This window comes from Ixodes scapularis, unplaced genomic scaffold, assembly GCF_016920785.2.
Source record: "Ixodes scapularis isolate PalLabHiFi unplaced genomic scaffold, ASM1692078v2 PGA_scaffold8__174_contigs__length_109621045, whole genome shotgun sequence".
NCBI lineage: Eukaryota > Metazoa > Arthropoda > Arachnida > Ixodida > Ixodidae > Ixodes > Ixodes scapularis.
This window is the reverse complement of record NW_024609883.1, coordinates 49548268-49569161: the sequence shown is the minus strand read 5'-3', so window position 1 is coordinate 49569161 and position 20894 is coordinate 49548268. Positions and strand designations below refer to the sequence as shown.

General features: G+C 47.1%; 1 non-coding gene across 1 annotated transcript; it reads right to left on the bottom strand.

The window, feature by feature from the left end:
* Positions 1-3211: 3211 nt before the first annotated feature.
* On the bottom strand, positions 3212-19937 carry LOC121046916. The gene is made up of 2 exons (XR_006076680.1): positions 19576-19937; positions 3212-5703 (listed from the first exon to the last, which is right to left on the bottom strand). It is a non-coding gene; the product is annotated as an uncharacterized LOC121046916 (transcript).
* Between the last annotated feature and the right edge of the window lie 957 nt (positions 19938-20894).

Sequence of the window (20894 nt, the reverse complement as noted above, 5' to 3'; positions counted from 1 at the left end):
GACTATAGATACTATCGAAAGTCAGCTTTCAGAAAAATATCGAAAGTTAGGAAAATTGAAGCACTACCCAAAAAGAAAATGGCGGTGGGCATGTGCGGGCAGACAACGCGTGGTCCTGGGAAAAATAAAACCCCCCAAAAAAAAAACAATAAAATGCAGGAATTTATCCCCCACCAGTGTCAGGAATTTCGCCTACGCAGGGTGTCACATCCCACTGACGAGGAACCCCACAGCCCAACGCAACCGGAGAACACTGACGTACACTTTCAAAATCAGGGGGCGCGCGCTGTAGATCGCCCAGTTCGAAACTGCCGTTGAAAATATTGATTTATATCAAAAAGGGGGAAAAAATTCTCCCATGAGGAACAAAGAGAACATAACAAGGAGCAGTTGCAAGAGCCGAAGGGTTACATTGTGATATTTATTCCCCCAATTAGATTACTTTTCTTCTCTTTTTTTCTTCAATCACCGTAGGTTATGTTTTGACATTTTACCGCATTTGAGAAACTCCGAACGTATTTCATCTTGTGAGAAACTCCGAACGCATTCGCTAGTTTTTGCAGGGATACTCACTGGTTGCTGGTCTTCTATAGATATTCTTCGTACGGTGTCACTGAACCATCGCGTTGCATACTTTAAAGGACATCTTTTTTTTCTTGTCTCTTTATTAGGCAGCGTTGCGTAAATCCACTATAGTCCGTTGCAACCTAAGTACGAAGGGCGAGGGTAAGACGGGCCGGGGAGGAGGAAGCAGACGGAACGCTAAAGTGAGAAGGAGGTTTCCGCCTCTCTTCTCCAGCGTTCTGTCTGCTTCCTCCTCCCCGACCCGTCTTACCCTCGCCCTTCGTTCTTAGGTTGCAACGGACTATACACCTTTCCAAAAAACGCTCCTAGGCCGCCGCCATGTTGCTGATGCTGATGCGACTGGTGCGACTCTCGCGCCCTCTATCAGCTAGAAAGTTTCTGCCACTCTCTGGGACTGTGAATACCCGCTCGGCGCGGTTCTCTACCTACGTTTATCCCCGCACGATCCCCGACATGTTAATATTTCTTCGACGTGGGCGAGCTCGAAAAGCTATCCCACTCGTAGCCTCTAGTGCGAGAACGTAGTCTGCCGGTGGTTCAGCGACCGAAAAATAGTATCCCGACGTCGTCTAACAGGACTCACGAGAACAGAGGTTCATTGTGATTAGTAATCTTTAGGGCACAATGTTATTACAGCGCAAAATTTAAACAAGTGACACTCACCTGTAAAGTTATCTCGTAGACGCCGCACGGCCGGCACTGCCGTACTTGAGAGGCGGACCCGACTCGTTGGCAGGGAAATCAACCGCTTTCTCGGTGGAAGATGCGTGTTATTGAAGCTTTTCTATCGTTTCTTGACTCACCATGAGGAATAATTCTCGCACGCTTTCTATCCTTCTCTAAATCTTCACCGTACGCTCGAAATACCTGCGACGCCAATGCCACGCTACAAACACAACCGACGCGACACGACCATGTGTTGTACTGCGGTGGCGCTACCATCGGAATTTCGAAGCGCCCCCTGGTTGGGCGAATCGATTCTATTGCTCCCCGATGCTCCTGCAGCGGCTACCGCTAGGTCACAGCGAACAATAGGCGACTGCCGCGACACGGCCGGCTTGCTCGCTTCCTATTGGATTGAAGTTTTGTTTTGCGCCTACGCATTTTTTTCTCCACCACTTTTCTTCTTCCAGCAACTTTCGGTCCCATAAACGGGCATCGGAACTTGCAAATATCCAAAGAGGCCGCGCGCGAAGTCCTGCGCGCTCTTGCTTATTCCATGTAATACGGATGAGAGCGAGACGGTAGCGCAGTTGCTCCCCTTGGAAAGCAACTGCGCTAGGCATAGTCGTTGTCATCTATTACAAGCGCTTGTACCTCAAGTTTCCGGCATTCCATTCGGAACAGCAAAAAAAAAAAAAAAAAAAAAAGTTTGTCGACGAAACGACACGCACTGGCACCACCTTCTGGGTAGGACGAAACGATTGTCGACGAAACGTCACAGTGTCGACGAAACGTGTGTCCATGAAACGTGTGTCCACGAAACGTAATTCCACAAAACGAATTTCGACGAAATGATAGGGACCCGATAGCCATAGCGGCCGCGACGGGCGGTAGCTGCAGTAGCACCAGGGCTCGCATTTTGCTGGGCCAGATTGACAACTACAACAAAAAGGGTCCCCGTTACTCCGAAGAGCTGATCGAAGAGTGCGCTGCTTGGCGGCTATGATCGCCGAAGGGCTATACGTACCCGAGACGTCGGGGGCTTTTGACTCTGTCCGACGTCAGCACGCTGTACAGGGGCGTCATGTCGGCGCTGCAGCCTCCAGTTGTCATTCCAAGTCAAACCGAAGAGTCTGTCGCATTTGGCATCAGCGAGCCCGCATGCCTGCCACCACACGTTCAGGGCGGCGGAACGGCGAGTGGGTGAGGATAATGCCTACGCATTTGAAAGCACACTAAAGGTTAGTTAACACATTTGCATTTCGAGTGCTATTGACTGCAGTAGGACCGCCGACGAGAACACGCACTGGCACCACCTTCTGGGTAGGTCTGAAACTGTGCCGATCTGCGTGCACCTTGCGCAGCGTTTGCTAACCGCATCCTTAAAATATTGAGGGTCACGAGCGACCATTTCTTATGGCACATAGATTTGGTCTCGCGAGTACTTTAATACCTTCCGTCTGGTTGTACGAGACCCGACAGATGCCAGTGTTCTCTCGGAAGCGGTTGCAATGCAATCGATTGCGCTCAAACGTAAACGTGCGCAGCAGCCTCAACGGCCGGCATGTGGGCAACAGATGCTCATACTTGAAAGTCCACGGACACACGGAAAGAGACAGCACTGCAGTTCCAATCAGGTCTGAAAACTTGACGGTCATAATAACAGCGATGCCAGCGTAAGACTAGGCGTTTGCAACGCATTCATTCCAAAACAAACAAGGAGCCACGTAACTTGCCGAACTGGCCCATCTTGTGTCTGTAACAAAACGTGACCTCCGTTTCGGGGGGGAGTACAAGGCATGCGGGTTGCTGGGGAATTCCGAGTAACATCCGTCGACTTTGCGGCAACACCCTGCCCCAAGGTGTCATCGCCGGTCAAAGCGGACCCTTACCAACAATTATCAAACACCGCGTGGCGTACATGGGGACAAAGGAGAAACAAAAGAAAGGAAGACTCGGATCGTAAGGAAAGGTGACGATTGTATTAAGAGTAGTGTTGAGTGTCCGTAAACGCATCTTCGGATGCATCTTCCAAAGCGCGCCCGGCATGAATCCACCGCACACCCGACGCTTGTCGCTTGGAATGCAGAAGCTTGCTGATACGCACACACCCAATTGTCACTTTCACGTTCTGACGGGGATCCAGTCCCATTGAGCACCATGGAATGCGGCAGTGTCGTGGGACTCTGTTCATGGACAACTTCTGAGGAGAGCAAGGTGGAAGGCTACGCCGGTGTCTCACACGCTCGGAACAATCTGCACATGCTGGCATAAAAACGTGACTACGCACATGGCGACTACTTTGTTTCACTGTCGATTAAGCAAATTTCATTAATCGGTTTTTCCCCCTCGAGGAGTCTCGACTATCTGTAACACGACATACGTAGTGGGAGATCCTTAAAATAGTGTGACAATTTGCTGTTCCATGTACGCGAGAAACCGTTTTCAAAAAGTTGATTTCCTCAGTTTATATTTTCACAAAATGAAGGAACAATGAGAAGTTAGCACACCTGACGATGGCCCATGTGTTGCCGTAGAGACTGCAATAGACCGACTTCGCCGGCCAGTTTGCTTATGCCGCGGCTGCCACGAAGCATCATACATCTTTAAGGCCGGTTCACAGATCTTTGTCCGAGTCTGCTCGAGTGCATTACATTCTCTCGCAGCCGCTTAACAGACAGGCACACTCACGCCATCTGTCGAAGTAGCCCTAGAACACTCCCGACCTACGTATATATCGTTGCTTTCTTATGCATCATTTTTTCACCGTGGCCTCAAAATAATTTTGGCGTTATAACTTACAAGTGACAATTTCTCGTAGATAATGCATAGATTTGTTCTCACAAATACTGCAATACCTTCTTGTTGTCCAAGGGTCGGTAGCGTTCCGGGCTCCCAGACAGGTGGGGCCAGCGTGCCCGCGTTATAAGCGGTTACGAAAAAAGACCACCGACCCCACCTACGGTAATATCCGGAGAGATGCCCCACCCTCGAAAGTTAACCTATACCCATACTTTTAACATAACTTGATTTCTTTTTTTTTTTTACAACAATGAAAGTTGGCAGACAGCTAGTAACTGCAGGGCTATTCTCGATGGTGACCTCGGCAGTAATGGCGTTGCTAGCCTTGGTGGGAGATAAGCGAACATTGCAGACTCCGTTGGGAAACTCGCCCTTGAAACCCGGACTGCTCGCGGCCACTGAGACCAAACTACACTCAGTGACAGGTTAAGAATGAAGTGGAGGCTTCTCTCACCCCTTTCCACTTCAGCGGAGCAAACGGTTTAGAGGGGGTCGCCTCCTCTCCAGCGTTCGCTCTACTAAAGTGGAAAAAGGTGGGAGGAGCTTCCCCTTCGTTCTTGACCTGTCACTGATTATAGATACGATTACGGCACTGCCATTTAGAGGAGAGTCAAAACGTGAAAGTTGCTTTGCATAGCCACTGTGAGATGCCGCTGTGGGTGGCACCACCGGCCCTTGCGCGACTCAACTGGACCGGCACACGCAGCCATGAAGTTACCAAAGTGGCCGCTGCGGGAGAAACGGCGGCGTTGCGATCGCGTCGAGTTAGGTTCTCGAGTGCTGATCAGAGCCACTTTTTCAAAGCAGGCTCCTGTAGCAGTTTCCCAACTGAATCGTTCCAGTAACATTGATGGCGCCAACTCGACGAGAGACTCCTTCATAGATTACGCCCTCTTGCGGTCGATCAGAAGATATTGCAAAGTGGCGTGCGCAGAAGACGCCGTGAAAAAGGGCAAGTCTACCGATTGTTTACAGACTCTTGAAAGTTACTATTTACGAGTTATAGACTCCCCATTATGCCACTTTGCAGCATCTTCAGATCAACCGTAAGAGGGCGCAATAGTTGAAGGGTTCTATGTGTCCAAGCCCGATGCCGCGCATCCTTCGACACACCAAGTGGACGCTGTCGCTATCCAAATGCCGACGCAGTACTCACGTCCAAATCGGGTCCCTGCTCAATCTCCCTGCGATGGGGTCGAAATTCGAGCGCACAGGCATCGATTCCAGATGATGTTGACACAACGCGCTCGAAGCATACTCAAACGCAAACGCAGAAGCCGGCCTTCACTGGAGCACGTCGTGGCCACGCTACACTCCGAGCGCAGCTTCCACTTCGCGTTCTGACAAAGGCAGACCTCGAGCGCGTCGCCGTGCAAGAAGGACGCAGGCCTCAGCGCTTGCCCTTGCGGGCCTTGACCGCGCTGCCGTGCAGCTGCCTCGTGTGCCGGTCCAGGTGGTGCTTGTGCACGAAGGCGCTCACGCAGTGCTGGCAGCTGTAGGGGCGCTCGCCCGCGTGGCCCCTCAGGTGGCGCATGATGTGTGCCTTGCGCTCAGTCTGGTAGCTGCAGGCGTTGCACACGAAGCTCGGCTTGCCGTGGGGACCCGACGACTCGACGTAGCCCAGCATCAGCTGCAGGCCGTCCGGCGGATTCGCTGATGGTGGAGAAAAGAAAGATTGCCTCGCTTAGACGTTCCGTCGATGGACTCACCTCGCCAGCCAATTAAGGCTGGTTCACACCTTTGCATTCTCTTGTGCCAAGAGCACCGTGCCCTCTTGTAACCGCCTAACCAACTTAAAGGGTAACTCCGCTCAATTCTGAAGATTTCAGGATAATGGGTGATTTCGCATTAAAATGCACTAGTAAAAGACTCAGTCGTTTGCTTCGCGAAAAATAAGATATATATTGTTAAATCTAATTTTAAACATGAGCAGAAACCAAAACTTCAACTCCGTCCGGCAACATTGGCCTCGGGCCGCCAAGAACATGTCTATCACATGGTACGAGATGTCACGGGATTCTCTAGGCATTGAGGGCCTGGATTGGAAAGGGCGTGTGCCAGGCGCAAGTGTCGTATGCACCACACTCTTCACCACGTTCTGACGTCTACGACATTCAATGAGGTCTGCACAACTGCGGCACAAGTCTGCGCTGCGCTTGTGAACGAAACGCCGAGAGACAATAATCCCAAACGGTGAGATGACGATGGTGGTTGTGACGCGAGAGATGGCGGACGGTTCCTGAGAAGCGCGCTACGTAGGCGCGTTACGCCAATCACGTGGACACTGCTGAGCGCCGAGTCGGAACGCTGCTGACATCACCCGTGACGCTTGCCCGGAGAAGTAAAAACAAGCAAAAAGGGGCAATGGTCATGACGTTTAGCTCAATGTTGGCCACACTCATGCCGTAGTCTTTACTGCACTGTTAATTGCGCCTCCATTCGCCCGCTCGAGTCAGCCGATTTCGACAACTTGGCGAGTTGCTAAGTTTGCCGGACCGTTTAAGAAACATTTAGACAGAATCAGGTCGTAATATTTGCCATGTGGTCTTCCTAGGTGATACTGAAGAGGACTGCATTGTTCTTTCAAAAACAAGAGTGAAGCGGAGTTGCCCTTTAAGGGGCCCATGCAACGATACTGGGTAGGAATGTTTCTCGCTGTACACAAGCTTATCGACACTAGAGGGACACGAGTATGCTTACACGCAATGCCACTGATCAAAAAGCTTCTTCGTCCACACACAAGTTTGAGGATGGAAGCAGATATTTTCTTAGAGTCTCTCCTTCACGAAATTTGACGACAGTGTTGGGGGGACCAGATTGTTGGTGTTGTTAATTGATGCCATCCCAGAAGATTTTGACATCAAGCTCTGCAACCCCTGCAGCGACGATATTTAAACGCGGTTCATAGAGTGGACACGAGCACTGTAGAGCATTCGATTTCGGGCTTGTGACGGTGGCGTAGCCATAGCCAGCGGGGGGGCTTATGGGGCATCAGCCCCCCCCGCCCATCCCGAAATTCAGCCGACCCTATAATATACATGTGCATTTTGACCCCCCTCCCCCTTCATAAAAAAAAGGGGAGTGTCAGAAAACAACAAATTTTTTTTTTGGGGGGTTGCCAATTTGATTTTTTTTGCCCCCTCCAAAAAATATACCTGGCTACGCCACTGCCTTGCGATAATCAATGCCTCGACGCTCATTCGGGTAGTGGATCGTGCCCAATCACTGCGACAAAGGGAATAGTCGAACCCTAACAATGTGTGGAACCTCAGCATGTGGCTACGGTAAACAATGCCGGCATATAATCGGCTCCAGATCACGTGGCCGATGGTTTTGGCTACAAGCCGAGTGCGTGAACGCCGTTTGTTTTTCTCGAAGTTTTTCTGTGACTGCCATTGCGTCGAGAAAAAAAACTAATCTGTCTTTCATAAGTTATAAATGTCTAGGATTAATTCTGAGCAGTATTTACCGAGCGCAAAAATTGTTGCGTCGCCCCTATAAACACTCCAGGCTAGCGACATTACTGCACTGGTCACATTTCTGACCTACAGCAGACACCCCGCACAACACAACTACAGTCTAAGCTCGTTATAACAGACCTTGATTTTGACCAAGATTTCGGTCTGTTGTAAGAGGAGTATGTTGTATGCAGCTATGAAGCTGAGTCAATGGTGCATAGAGGAAAACCAACCGAACCTCACAAATCAGTATGTTATATCCAAATATCTGTTGTAACCAGGTCTGTTATAACGAGCTTAGACTGTACTATAGTGAACCTAAAAGTAAACATGTCAAGAAACGTCACACTGAGAAGAATTAAAATTTAAAATGCAGTAACCTACAGAAACACCGTTAAATATAAATCTTTGCGTTCAAACAAATGCAACTGGTGACTTCTCAAATTTAATGCCTTTAAATGAGGGACTAATACAAAACACTTAAAAGGAGATTTAACTTATGCTCAAAACCTAATCTGGCCATATGCACAAGTGAACATATGTAAACATGAATGTGAAAAAATGTAAATGTGAATGTGAAGAAATGTAAACATGAATGTGAAGAAATGTAAACATGAATGTGAAGAAATGTAAACGTAAATGAGAATGAGATAAAACATGCGACATCAACGATTGTTGACTCAAATCCATCACATAGGAATGGCTAATATTCGACGACAAAGACCCCAAACAGGAAAATGACCATACTTGAAGAAATCTTAAACACACTGCTCAAATCTGGCAGGGCAATGCATAATTCAAACAATTTTTGTAGACTAGTCCACGAATTGCTGAAGATGGTCACCTTGGAAATAAAGAGTATAGCTTGGTCAGATTACACATCAGCTCCACACACCATTTACAATCACCTAAGAAGCGCTCGCCAATTACAGCTCCAGACACAATTACCAGTGTGCAGCAAAATAAATCTGACAGTACTGATGCTACAGATCACAAGGACAGAGCAATTAAAGGAGCTGTGCAACAATTTCAGGGCTTTGCTTAAATAATTGTGGAAGTTGACGCCTGACACTTCTGAAGTGAACTACAGAAAACAGATTTTGTCTTGATACCCTAGATTTTATTTTAAAAAAATGAAAAAGATTAGGGTTTTTGTCGCCTCTCAACTCGTACGTCGCCTTCCGGGTCACGTGCGCAGTGACGTTGATGAAGTAGGCACAGGGTTCCGGTAAAGTTCTCTCTTTAGAGCCATTAGTGAGCAGCGAGAACTCATCCGCTCGCAACCGCGTGACCATGCGCTGGCAGGCGCCGCGCAAACAATATGGTGAAAGGAGGAAAGTCTCATCCGGGTCCGGCCATACCCGTTCGGCCCTGTCCCCCTCCCCCTCCCGCCTTCTGGCGGCTGTTTGCGGTAGCAGAGAGCTGACGGTTTTGTGGACCTAGGATAGATGGCGCCACTAAAACTCCGTGTAATAAAAGTTTTGTCGATGATACCGGGTTTTTGATGCATTTATATATATGTTGGAACGACAAGATTTATAGAAACGTTACCTTTTGTCGAACAGGTATTCGCACAACCTGCTATCTTTCTACAAGACTCCCCATTGTAGTCACGCCACGTGTTTCTCATGGCCGCCGCTCGCGGTAGCTGGTCATGGAATATCCTAAGTTTTGCCTCGCTATTACGCTGCGGAATCGCAACATTTCAATGAAAGGAGGTGTGTTTTCTGTCATTTGTGACAAGTGAACAATATCAAAAGCAGAAGATGCCATTTCTTTCAACGTTAAAATCGTTGCACAGCTCCTTTAAGAATTGTAGAACAAAAAAGCAATATCATACAGGAATGCCCTCCTATACCAAATGCTTATAATAGTGAAGACTTTGATTAGAGTAAACCAAAGAGTGGTATGTGAAAAAAAACTTTTTCTGAAAATTTGATTCAACTACAGACAGGTTTTACAGCAATTGCAACGAAAACACAAAGTGGATGTCCTTACTCAAAATATAAATTTATGCACATATTACATGCTCTTTTTCCTGAAATCCAACTATATACCAAAACAAGAATGACCTGTCCTTGTTCGAAGCATTATGCTTATAATCTACAACGTCACACCGCCCAAATGGACACCTTTTACAAAAGCTCGAGAACCGAAACGGGCCTTACTACGGACAACCAGGGATCAACGCAAGTCAAGACAGATCACTACCATCAGGCAAGATTGAAAGTGGCCCAGTCAAGTTTTGGGAGGACCACACTTGAATCAAGTTGTAAACTAAAGAAAAAAAATATTTCTTCGAACTGAAGTTGTACAAACGCAGTAACATGGCAAGGAACACGCAGAAGACAGCAGACATGGCGTTCAACAAACACGCATAAATTTGCTATACAAAGACAAAACACAAAAGCTCCCAAACAGTTCTGCTGCAAACAGCCTTTCAGCCCGACGGTGCTCCAAAAGCTTCGGCAGCCAAGAGTTGAGACGTGGCGACGACAGCGACACTTGTGTTCGCTCACTCCTTTTGCAAGGACTCCGCGACCAACTGCTAGGGCCGGTTTGCCGGCAAATGCAAGCGTTTCACCGAGCGGTTAAAATTGCGGCAGGAGAGATCTTAAGGTTGCGCGACCAAATCCGCGGGGAGGAAGAACTTGGGGATCCAGCCGATTTCGCACGGCACGTGGAAGCCTCGCTCTTTGTCTTCTTTCGTTCTCGCTCAACACGACCTTTCCCAGAGATAACTTTACACGGCACTCCTAAAGTACACAAATGCAATTAATTTCACTTACGTTTCGAGCCTCTCGACCCTCTTTCTGCGTGCAAAAACCAACTTGAATAATCGAAGCAAGGACAAACTCGAAGTTACTGTTCGCCTGTGAAGCCAGGTACCTTTGGCCTTTTGTCCACGAGAAACTTATCAAGTGACCGCGAAATCCCTCATGTAGCCATTTCGACCGCTAGAAGAGATACCCAGATTGACCGACAAACGGGCACGTGCAACATCATTTGTTGCCCCTTTGGGACCACTTTTGGGTACACGGGCGGTACGGGACGCCAAACACGCCGGTCGTAAACACGTTTCGGTGACCACAACGCCATGCAAACACCCGGTTCGTCCACTCTTACGAAATCTGGTGGCTTTACCCGTCCCTTCGCACGCGCCCCTTCATCGTCCGTGCGTGTGCAGATGCCGCTGGAGGTGCAGGCGCTGCCTGAAGGTCTTGCTGCAGTGGGTACAACTGAAGGGACGCTCCCCGGTGTGCACCCTGACATGCTGCTTCAGGTTCCCCAGCTTCCGGGTGCCGTAGGGGCAGAAGGGGCAGTTGTGGCCGTCCGGACGCCGCGGCCTTCCACGGCGCGGCACTCGCACGATCGGGTCTGCGGAGTGACGGAGAGGTGGCAGCTGAAGTTGCAAGCCCCGCAGCATGTGAAGCAAAAGCTTGCACTGCAGAACACACAGATCCCGGGCTCAACCCCAACCCCTGCCCGTTTCGGCCTGGACGAGCGTCGTACGGGCATGCGGACGTGCATCTCTACAGCGTCATGCACATTCAAGGCCCTAGGCTAGCAGTCATACCACACAGGCTAAATTTCTTGTCTACGGCAAAGTCACTGTACATGTTTTCACCTCAAGAACTGTAGTAAAAAAAGTTTGGCTATTTCACTGAGCATTACTCATTACCCCCTTTATGTAGAAAATTAAGATAGACGTAGGTGCATTTTAGATAAGATACTGTCGAGACCGGTTATAACAAAGTCAACAGGAAACGGAAATTACTTTGCTATACTTCGTCTCACCCTACGATGAACTAAGGGCAAAAGCTACGGACCACCAGATCCAATCACAAGCCACTTAGAAATTGTGCGGTATTTCGCTTTGATACGCGTAACAGCGCCCGCGTCTCGGATCACTGATGAGGGGACGAGTGGACAGTAATTCAAATCGAAGAGCACTGAATGATTCAAAAGTTTTACATCGCAAAAAAAGCCACGACATATCGGTTCTTTGCAGTGTCGAAGCTATAGAAATGATGCGGCGGTTTTGGATTCGAGCATTATTCGTCCACCCCTTATCAATGTTAAGCGTGTCATAGTATAGCCTAGAACGTGATTGGACCTGGCGGCCCGTGGCTTTGGCCTTTAGTCCATCGTAGGATGAGACGAAGTATATATCCGCCTGCTATTTCAATATAACCGAGTTCAGTTATAACGAAGTGCAAAAGGGAATGAGAAATCGTGATCGCTTTGCTGTAGCCGCTATTTCGTTATAACAGACTTCATCATAACCGGTCTCAACAGTAAATCTTTGTTATCGTATCAAGACGCACATAGTTCTAACTCCAAAAGAACACCTTCTTCTGACCACATCTTGCAAGAATTACTCCGTGCGGCGTATGAAAAATGCGCAAAACTTCCTCTTTTCTAGAGTTGAAAACGAATTTCGAACACTAAGTTCCTGCAGTCTAAACAGACGCACCAAAATAACTCTTGGGAATGAAAAGTGACAATTTCTTTACTCTCGTTGTGGACTTAAGGTGGCGAAAGAAATCGCCAAACTCCAGCATCTGACTTGACAGCAACCCATGTAAAAGCACTTGAAAAAATGTATCAAAATATTAAGAAATTATGCAATGCAAGTAAATTTTGTAAGTAAACATTGTAAGATGAAGACATTCATTATCACATAAACCAAGAGGTTTAAACCGATTTGCAATGGCATGAAACTCAACTACCAAAAACTTTTTTAAAGTGCTTCGATAAGACGTCTTCATCACAAGAAAAAAATTTCGAGAAACAAAAATAAACCGTTAGTGCAGTATTTATGTTGAGAAACATTTTGAGGTAGGTGCAATTCCAAAACGCGCTGCTACTTCAAGTTGTTGGCTCCAAGTTAGAAGCATAGAAGCATGTTTTGGAATTGCTAAAACGAGCTTTCTAATGTAAATATTGCACTAAAGATAATTAGTTCACTTTGTGATGTACGCATCCAATGCAGGCACTTGAATATATATTCTCTGGGAGATCACTGTCCCTTTAAGAGTTTACGAGCTTCCGTTAAAGTCGCTGCACGGCATAAAGTTAAATTTAGCGCTTTTACGTGCCAAACCAATGAAAGGCATCTGACACGCCCTAGCGGTGGACTGAGGATTCATTTCAGGCACCTGCGGACCTTTTGATGTGACGCTGAAATCTTGGTGGCAGGCCCCTTTTCTGCTGCAATGAGCTCAGGCTGTGAACACGACACGAAGCGGCGTTTCCTTACGCAAACATTCAGGTTGGTTGAGTTCTGAAGTAGATGGACAACACAAAAGCCATCGCGGCTTTCACCACAAAAACACAACAGGAGGCACTTCACGAGAAATGGTAAAACGACGAAGCTGCCGCATGATGAGACATCTCGAGGGGGGGCGGGGGAGACGGCCGTGCAAATCGCTGCCCAAGAAAGCAACCAGGAGGGAGGGCAGCAAATCTCTGCTGATTCGTTCACAAACAAACCTCTCCACGTCATTTTTTTAGTTATAAAAACCACTACTAACAGCACCAGCTTCCCAAAACAACACTGTGGCATGCCGAATGTCTGTCAGTTCGATGGCTTAGAATTCCAGGCGTCAATAGCTCGTAGCACGTGACGTAATTGGAGCTTTCTTCCCCAGGCGTTGCAGGACAACCACTCGGTGGAGCATCTGTGTCTAGCAAAGCATCGACAGCAGTTGCAGTGATCTTCTGCAAGAATACGGAAGGTGCTCAGATTGAATACCCACGTTAGGTGACCATGCAAATGAAAAGTTGAGTGAAGATAGAGTGAGTAGGTAGGGGGAGCTGGTTGATCTTACACAGTTTTGAAAAATCGAACACGACAGATGAAAAAGTGGACAACACAGTTGAGACGTTTTGTGTGCTGTCCTCGGTTTTTCAAAAATGTGAAAAAATTAAAAATAAAAACTGCTTCACAGGTCTAACTTTAGAACTACCGGATCCTCAGGAACTTAATATCTGGGCCACAGCAGTGTTGTACACATTCCTCCAAAACAGAAATGAAAGCTTGTTCCTCTTACCTTCTCAATCTTGGAACGTGTTACCGTCACGAGCACCGGCGATTCGAAAGGAAAGCGCCCCGATTACACTTTTAAGACTGGAACACGTTGCTACATTAATGTTACGTTTGCATGTTCTAATAAAGTTTTGCACCGAATAATCCGTCGATAAAATAAAGCGAGAGAGTGAAAATATCCACGTGGACCTACGCTTCGAGCCATTACGATTGCATCTGTTCCAGTTTCTTGAGGTCGGAGCTTGGAATAGTTGATAATAGAAAGCCTTAGTGCCTACTAAATTCAAATAAAATTACAGACAAAAAAAAAAAAAAAAGAAGGAAACACAGTTTTTTTGTTTTGTTGATTTTTCGAAAATGAAACCAGCTTTACCATTCCACTGATGCAAGCTGGAACGGAGCTCCCTGAAACACCATTCCATACATGGCACAGCAAGTTGGCGGTAGGTTTAAGAAAAAAGAAATATGCACGGCAATAATAACAGTATATGGCAACAGAATACAGCAGAATGCATCGCACCAACAACCGGGGAAGAGCAGACGCATGATTCTAGCACTCTGCTCAACAAGTCCACATTGCCATCGATTGGAACGGTGGGCTAGATACTCACCATTTGACTTGATGGCTAAGGTAAGTATCTATGAAAGTACCCACATAGTCTTTTCTGGATTTTAGTGCCTTACGCTAACCTTGATAAGCGAGTAGAATATGCACAATTATATTCTTACCTCATGTTCAGAGAATGAGATTCCGTTGGGTTTATTATGGTTGATTTAACGATCATTTCATCAGAATACATTTTAGAAAATGAGCACATTTTTTTTTCACCTCAGTGTACAGAAAGTGGAACCTCAGTATAGAAAAATACCCTTTCAGAACCCAAGGATTTTGGTTTCAATCTTGAACCTTGCCCGTTTCGATCTGGATGAGCACTGTATCGCCATGCGGTCGTGTATCACTACTGCAAGTGCACATTAAAGACCCCAGGCTAGAGGCTGTACTGCACTGGCTAAACTGCTCATCTGCAGCTGAGAGACAAGTCGCCAGTTAAAGGAGACTAACTACAGGCTCTATAAACATACACACAAACAGAGAAATGCCTTTTATAAAAGAGGGGATGCTCATAAAATAAACCTAAACCTTTCGGATGTACCGCCATCTCATCCTCTGAAAAAAAGGGAATCAGGTCACCAGAAGAAGCTCGCCTTTCTTCAAGCGCGCTCTAATGATACTCAAGAATCTGACAAGACTTTTGTGAAAAATCTTTCTTCAAGGGCCCTTTCCACCACAGAAACTCATGTCTCGGCAAAAGGAAAAAAGTTCAACCTTACTACCACAAAACCACCTATTGCGTCAACGGCAACAGCTGTCGGGGAAGGCCTGCATCAAGTAGACCCCGGCATCCGTGAAGAAGCACGCCTGAAGGCTATTAGCGTGCTCTCCAAGGTACAGCGAAGATCGCGTATAAACTACATGACAGAAGAGAAAGCAGCCATCAAGAATCTGAAGGAAGATAAGAACATTGTCATTCTGCCTGCCGACAAGGGGAATTAGACAGTGGTTACGGACCGTACCGACTATGACGACAAGGCCCACAAACTTCTTGCCACCACTGCGGACATGACGTTGCCTAAAGATCCGACTACCAAGATCCAAGCAACTTTAGACAAGACTCTTTCGTCGATTTTCGGTCAATATCCGGATTCCCGAAACCTTTACCCGAGTCTTATTTGTAAGAACGGGTCCACCCCTGCATTCTAGGGCCTCCCAAAAATCCACAAGCTTAGTGTTCCACTTCGACCAATAGTGGACTTCACCACATCACCGCTACATACGTTATCCAACTACCTACATCGGTTGCTGTCACCGCTCACGGGGAAGACAAACACGTACATGCACAACCCCGGCCATTTCATCGAGCTCACCTCCGGTCTCAAACTGCACGATGACGAAAGTCTCGTGTCCTTCGACGTGGTGCCTCTATTTACAAGTGTACCTGTGCCTCTTGCGGTGTCTGTAGCGAGAACGGCACTGTCGTCTGACACCAAACTCTCCGAAAGGACTTGCCTCTCCATCAATGAGATTTGCCGCCTTCTGGACCTCTGCTTAACCAGCACCTATTTTTCTTTCATAGGTCGATTCTACAAACAAACTAGTGGAACCGCAATGGGTACAGCAATTTCCGTCATCGTGGCTAACCTCACGATGGAAGCGACCGAGCGGCAAGCCTTACAGACATTCGCCCCGAAACCCACCTTGTTCTTACGGTATGTCGACGATTGTTTCTGTGTGGCCAAAACCAGTGAAATCAACAACCTTCACCCTCACTTAAACTCCATCGAACCGGCGATAAAATTTACAATTGAGCTGGAGTCCGACTGTTCTCTTCCCATTCTTGGGCGTGCTCACGAAGAGAAAGTCCTACCGTATGACATTCAAAGTTTACAGAAAACTGACACACACCGGCCAATACCTGAACTTCTCTTCCTACCACCCTGCAACGCACAAATCTTCGGTGGCTTCCGCACTCTTCAGGCCAGCAATTACTGTCTGCTCCACTGAAGAGGCTCTTAAGAAAGAGGTTACAACGATCAAACACGACCTAAAACAGAATGGCTATCCTCCCAGGTTTTTGAACGTATACAAAAAACATAGACAGAAGGAAACAAAAGACGCCCCTCCTTCACCCAACCGCGTATACGTCCAGTACATCAAGGGCCCAAGCGAGACTCTCGCGCGCGTTTTACGAAAATACGGCGTCAGTGTGACACATAAACCGGTGTCCACCATTGGACGCCTCTTCTCGCTTCCAAGGATCGTCCCCCTAAAGAAAGGGCTCAGGGACTCGTCTACAGGATCCCGTGTAGTGACTGCGCTGCCTCCTACGTTGGGGAAACTAAAAGCTTCCCGGAACATCTACGCCAGCATCAGTATGACATTGAAAAGAATTACGCGCAGGGCAGTGCGCTGGCAGAACATGTCCAAAAAGAGGGTCACACAATTGGATTCAATAATTGCTCTATTCTTGGCACAGAAAGAAACTGGCAAAGACGCCTTTTATTAGAGTCCTGGTACATCCAGAACGCCAAAAATAACGTCAACCGGTCAGCTGGGACACTGCCAAGCACCTACGTGTCCGGTTTGCGGTGCGTCACGCGAGACGCTACGAACCATAAAGCGCGTACAGATATAACGGCCGTTTTAAAGAAGCCAACAACACCGGGCAATTTGCAAGACGACGACAAGGACAAAAACAGTCACCCGTGATCAAGGGGCCAAACTGGCCTTGAAACGTCAGGCTCCGTATCAATTTTTGGTTAGAGTTTTCCTTTCATTCAAGAGGGGATGCTGCTTAAATAAAGGCTCCCCTAAATTTTCCGTGTATCACTGGCGTGCATTAGCCCACCCGCGCTTGGCTGTTTACGCTGCTGTGCGGCGAGTTTACGGTGGTTCATTACTCAATTGTTAGTCCAGCTGGCCCAACCATTCATGCCGCCTCACGGTGGCAGACAAATTTGCTAAAAGGAGGCTCATCGCCATTTTCTCTAAACCAAGCTTCTCTACAGAGCAATTTGATAAACTGGGCACAGTAAAACAATGTTTTCTAAAACAAGCTTTTCTAGACCGTATGCCTCCGAATCCGTCACAGTTGATCCACATTGCTGACCACATGAGCCCATCAATTAAAATGTCAAGGGAGTTTTTTTTTTTTTTTTCTAATTTCTAGGAGCAGAGCCAAGTCTGTAAATTTCACAATGACCCAACAAAATACTCCTTTATTGAAAGTTTGAACTCGTTGCGGGCAGGTGTTGATTTTTTTCGGCTGGTTTCAGAGTGTACTTCTCAAGTCATAACAGCCTTGCACCTACGTCACATGACGTCAAACACCGGTAACCACCATGATCATGGTCGTGTTGACGGTAGACGGCCATTCACAGCGAGAGCCATGGCAAGCTGTGCTGCGCTTGGCTGTAGCAGTTGCTACGTATTCCTTCAATCACTTCGTCGGCACGGCCTGGACAGAGTAGCCATCAAATTAGAGAAAGTATGAGCAGCAGGGAAGGGACGCGGCTCCGCAATACCGAGTTTGCGAGATGCATTTCATAGCGGCGAGCGACGGCCCTTCCCTAATGTTGTTTACGTTCGCGCACGCCTTTGCATCGGCTTTGCCCGTTTGCGATGTAGATGCCCTTTGCCTTTCGTTTCATCAAGCCTTTTCCACGCTTTGAGTGCACCTTTGGGGCCCCCTGCCGAGCACGGCCAGACGGCGATGGCCCCTGTGTGCACATTTGCCGAGATGACGCGTTCAGGGCATCGGCTTGTGCGTCTGTGACATGGTAACCTTTGCAAGGAGCAAATGTATGCAGGCGAGCTGGTTAGTAAACATAATAATCTAAACCCCGAGACAAGGAGAGCAGTCTATTATTTTATTTCTCCGTGTCTCAAGGTTTAGATTACAACAGTAACAGTGCATTGTCTACCAGTGGTTTGCAAAAACCTTACAGATTTTACTACAAGCAGCCCTGGAAGCCACACAAAAAATTTTAAAATGCGCAATGAAGCTTTTTTTTTTTTTTTATTGACACAAGTTCTTAGCGTCATAACTTATCGGTATTATGTCGAAAGTTCCTGCTCGCGGCACAATCGCACCAGCACCGGAAAACCTAGCACGTACTGGCTGAACGTCATTATCGTAAGCTCGGCATGTTTTACCAAGTTCACATGCAAAAAAACTAGGTACCCTTCTTGAAAATATGCAGCATGTCAGCGCATGTCCGTCCAGTTCGTGGCATCCTATGCCTTGGCAAACGCACCCGCGCAGTGTGAAGTCAACCACCAGCATGGTGCAATGCCCCATCCTTCCCTAGCCTGTCGTCACCGTGCAAGGCACGCATTTACCAGCCTCATTAGAACTTGACACGATCCAACATTACAAAAAATTATAAACTTCATTGTAAGCAGTGAGAGAGTGCAGGCGAGCTGGTAAACAATCGACATTGTGTAAACCCTGAGATGGGGAGCAATAAAAAAACGGACGAACACAACAAAATCTTGTTGTGTTCGTCCGTTTTTTTATCGTTCCCCATCTCAGGGTTTACAAGATATAAACTTCATACGCTAGGATATGGCTTTGACAGTCTTGTCAAAGCTTGGCACGATTTAACACCCATGCATGGTTTAAGACACTTTGTTACACCAAGAGTCACTCCTTTATGACATTGCAATATTAATAAACTTCACAGGCTAGAATACGAGTTTCATAGCCTTGTCAAAGTTTGGAGTGATAAAACACTCAATTCCATGCATGCCCCGCAGTTGAGCCGTTTATCCTTCATTGCATCGTAATAAAAACAATGCAGTGTCTACAGTGCCGTCCCATGAAGCTCTTGCAGAGCGTTCATGGGTCGTCCAACGGCACTTCACGTCCACATTCGTATGTTGTCCTACCGAGCAAATTACCTTTGGTGAAGAATGTCTTGCTTTTGGCACTTTGCAGCCAAACTTTGTATGCACACTTACTCTCTACTTCTTTTGTGTTAAATGTTTGCTTATTATGTGTATACTGAAAATGGCACTTAAACGCTCCGCAAGAGTGCCTAGACACAACCTAATTCCAACTTCGCAGGTGGGTAGCGCTAGAGGTCACAACCAGATGCCAAAGTTTCAGCCCGATCCGATAACTTAATCAAAAGTTATAAGTGATTTTCTGAAAATTTCAACGGGAAAATGGCGGCCGACGGAGTTTTCGAATACGTGGTGCTCTCTGGCACCAGAAACCGCAAACGGGCAAAAATGAGTTCCATTTTGCCACTGAAAATTTCAGAAAATCACTTATAACTTCTGATTAAGTTATCGGATAGGGCTGAAACTTTGGCGTCTGGTTGTGACCTCTAGCGCTACCTTTGGGCGGAGAATACGTGTTCGGCGATGCCTAGTTTATTTTTGCGGTGAAGAAAACCTTGTAAGGTTTCCTTTGCGACACCCTGCACTTGGTCCCACCCGCGGAAGCTTACCTTGCGTCGTACGACAACTGGCATGCGATGTCGGGGTATGTTGTCCAGCTTGGCGCACAACACCTACCAGCCCTACCAGCTGTCGAATTCGCGGTTTGAACCATGGCGCTGACTTTTGTTTGTTGCGAGATTGGGGACGCCCGGCCACAAGTTCAGCGAGCCCGCCAATGGAGTTGTCAAGGGTGTATCGTGAATGCTTCGATGACCGAGGTACTCACGGGCCCGCCGTTGCTCGTGACATGCTCATTAAGGCAGGGCAATGCGGGTGAAGCTGGTAAAACTACGGAAGTGGGAGCTTATCCCGCGCCTTCGGTGTCCAACAGATGGTCAACACCAGTATCACGACAAAATCGGAAAACATCAAGAGGTGTGGATTGGATTGGATTTCAAGCTTTGCAAGTTTTTGCGCAGAGGACTTGAACTTCTTTTTACCCAAAACCCCCTAAAACAAACATTAAAATAAAGTTATTATTGCAAAACACTTTCACTCTAGTAAAATAATAAGCGAATCAAAAAACTTTTGTTGGTTTAGCTGCTCATGGGAACATTAGCAACTACTGTTCCGGCAACAATGGAGGCATTACAGAGCGGGAAATTTAAAAATGTCATCCTAGCGGAGACACGACACACGTGCAAAAAGGGGACCGCAGGAAAAACAACAAAATCGTTTGTAATGCCTGGTCCTTTTTTAAATTTTTTTTTTTATTTGTGTCTTTAGGTTTAGCTCACCTGCGCGCTTACTCTCGGGTTTCTACAGCAAGCTGACAAGTGACAATATTCGCGTTTGAAACACGAAACAGAAGTTACTTTTTTGACTGTGCAGGAGGTAGTAGGTATGCTACTGATGTGGACAGGCTAAGAGTTATAGGGAAGCTCCTCCCACCTCTCCCCACTTTAGCAGGGCGAACGCTGGAGAGGAGGCGACCTCCTTTGCAGAGTTCACCCTCCGAAAGTAGAGAGATAGGTGGGACTTCTCCTGAACTTTTAACTTTTCACCCACTATAATTTCTTCAGACAAAACCTCTCAATTAACAATAAAATTTCCAATGAAAAAACAAAACAACCAAGATGTGTGGTAGAAAATTGACACAGTATTACGGCACAATACGGGTCCATGCTCACATTTTTTTAATGCAAAGACTAAAACACCACTGATGACAAGTCACACTCTAGAGTCTAATTGAAAATTCAATCATCAAATAACCAGTGAGATCAGTAGATGCCTGGAGCATAGTCGCACGCTTTGCCATCAACAGATAAACATACTGCACAAGTCTTCTCAAAAAGAGTTTTTCAGCACGGTTGACCCACAAATTATG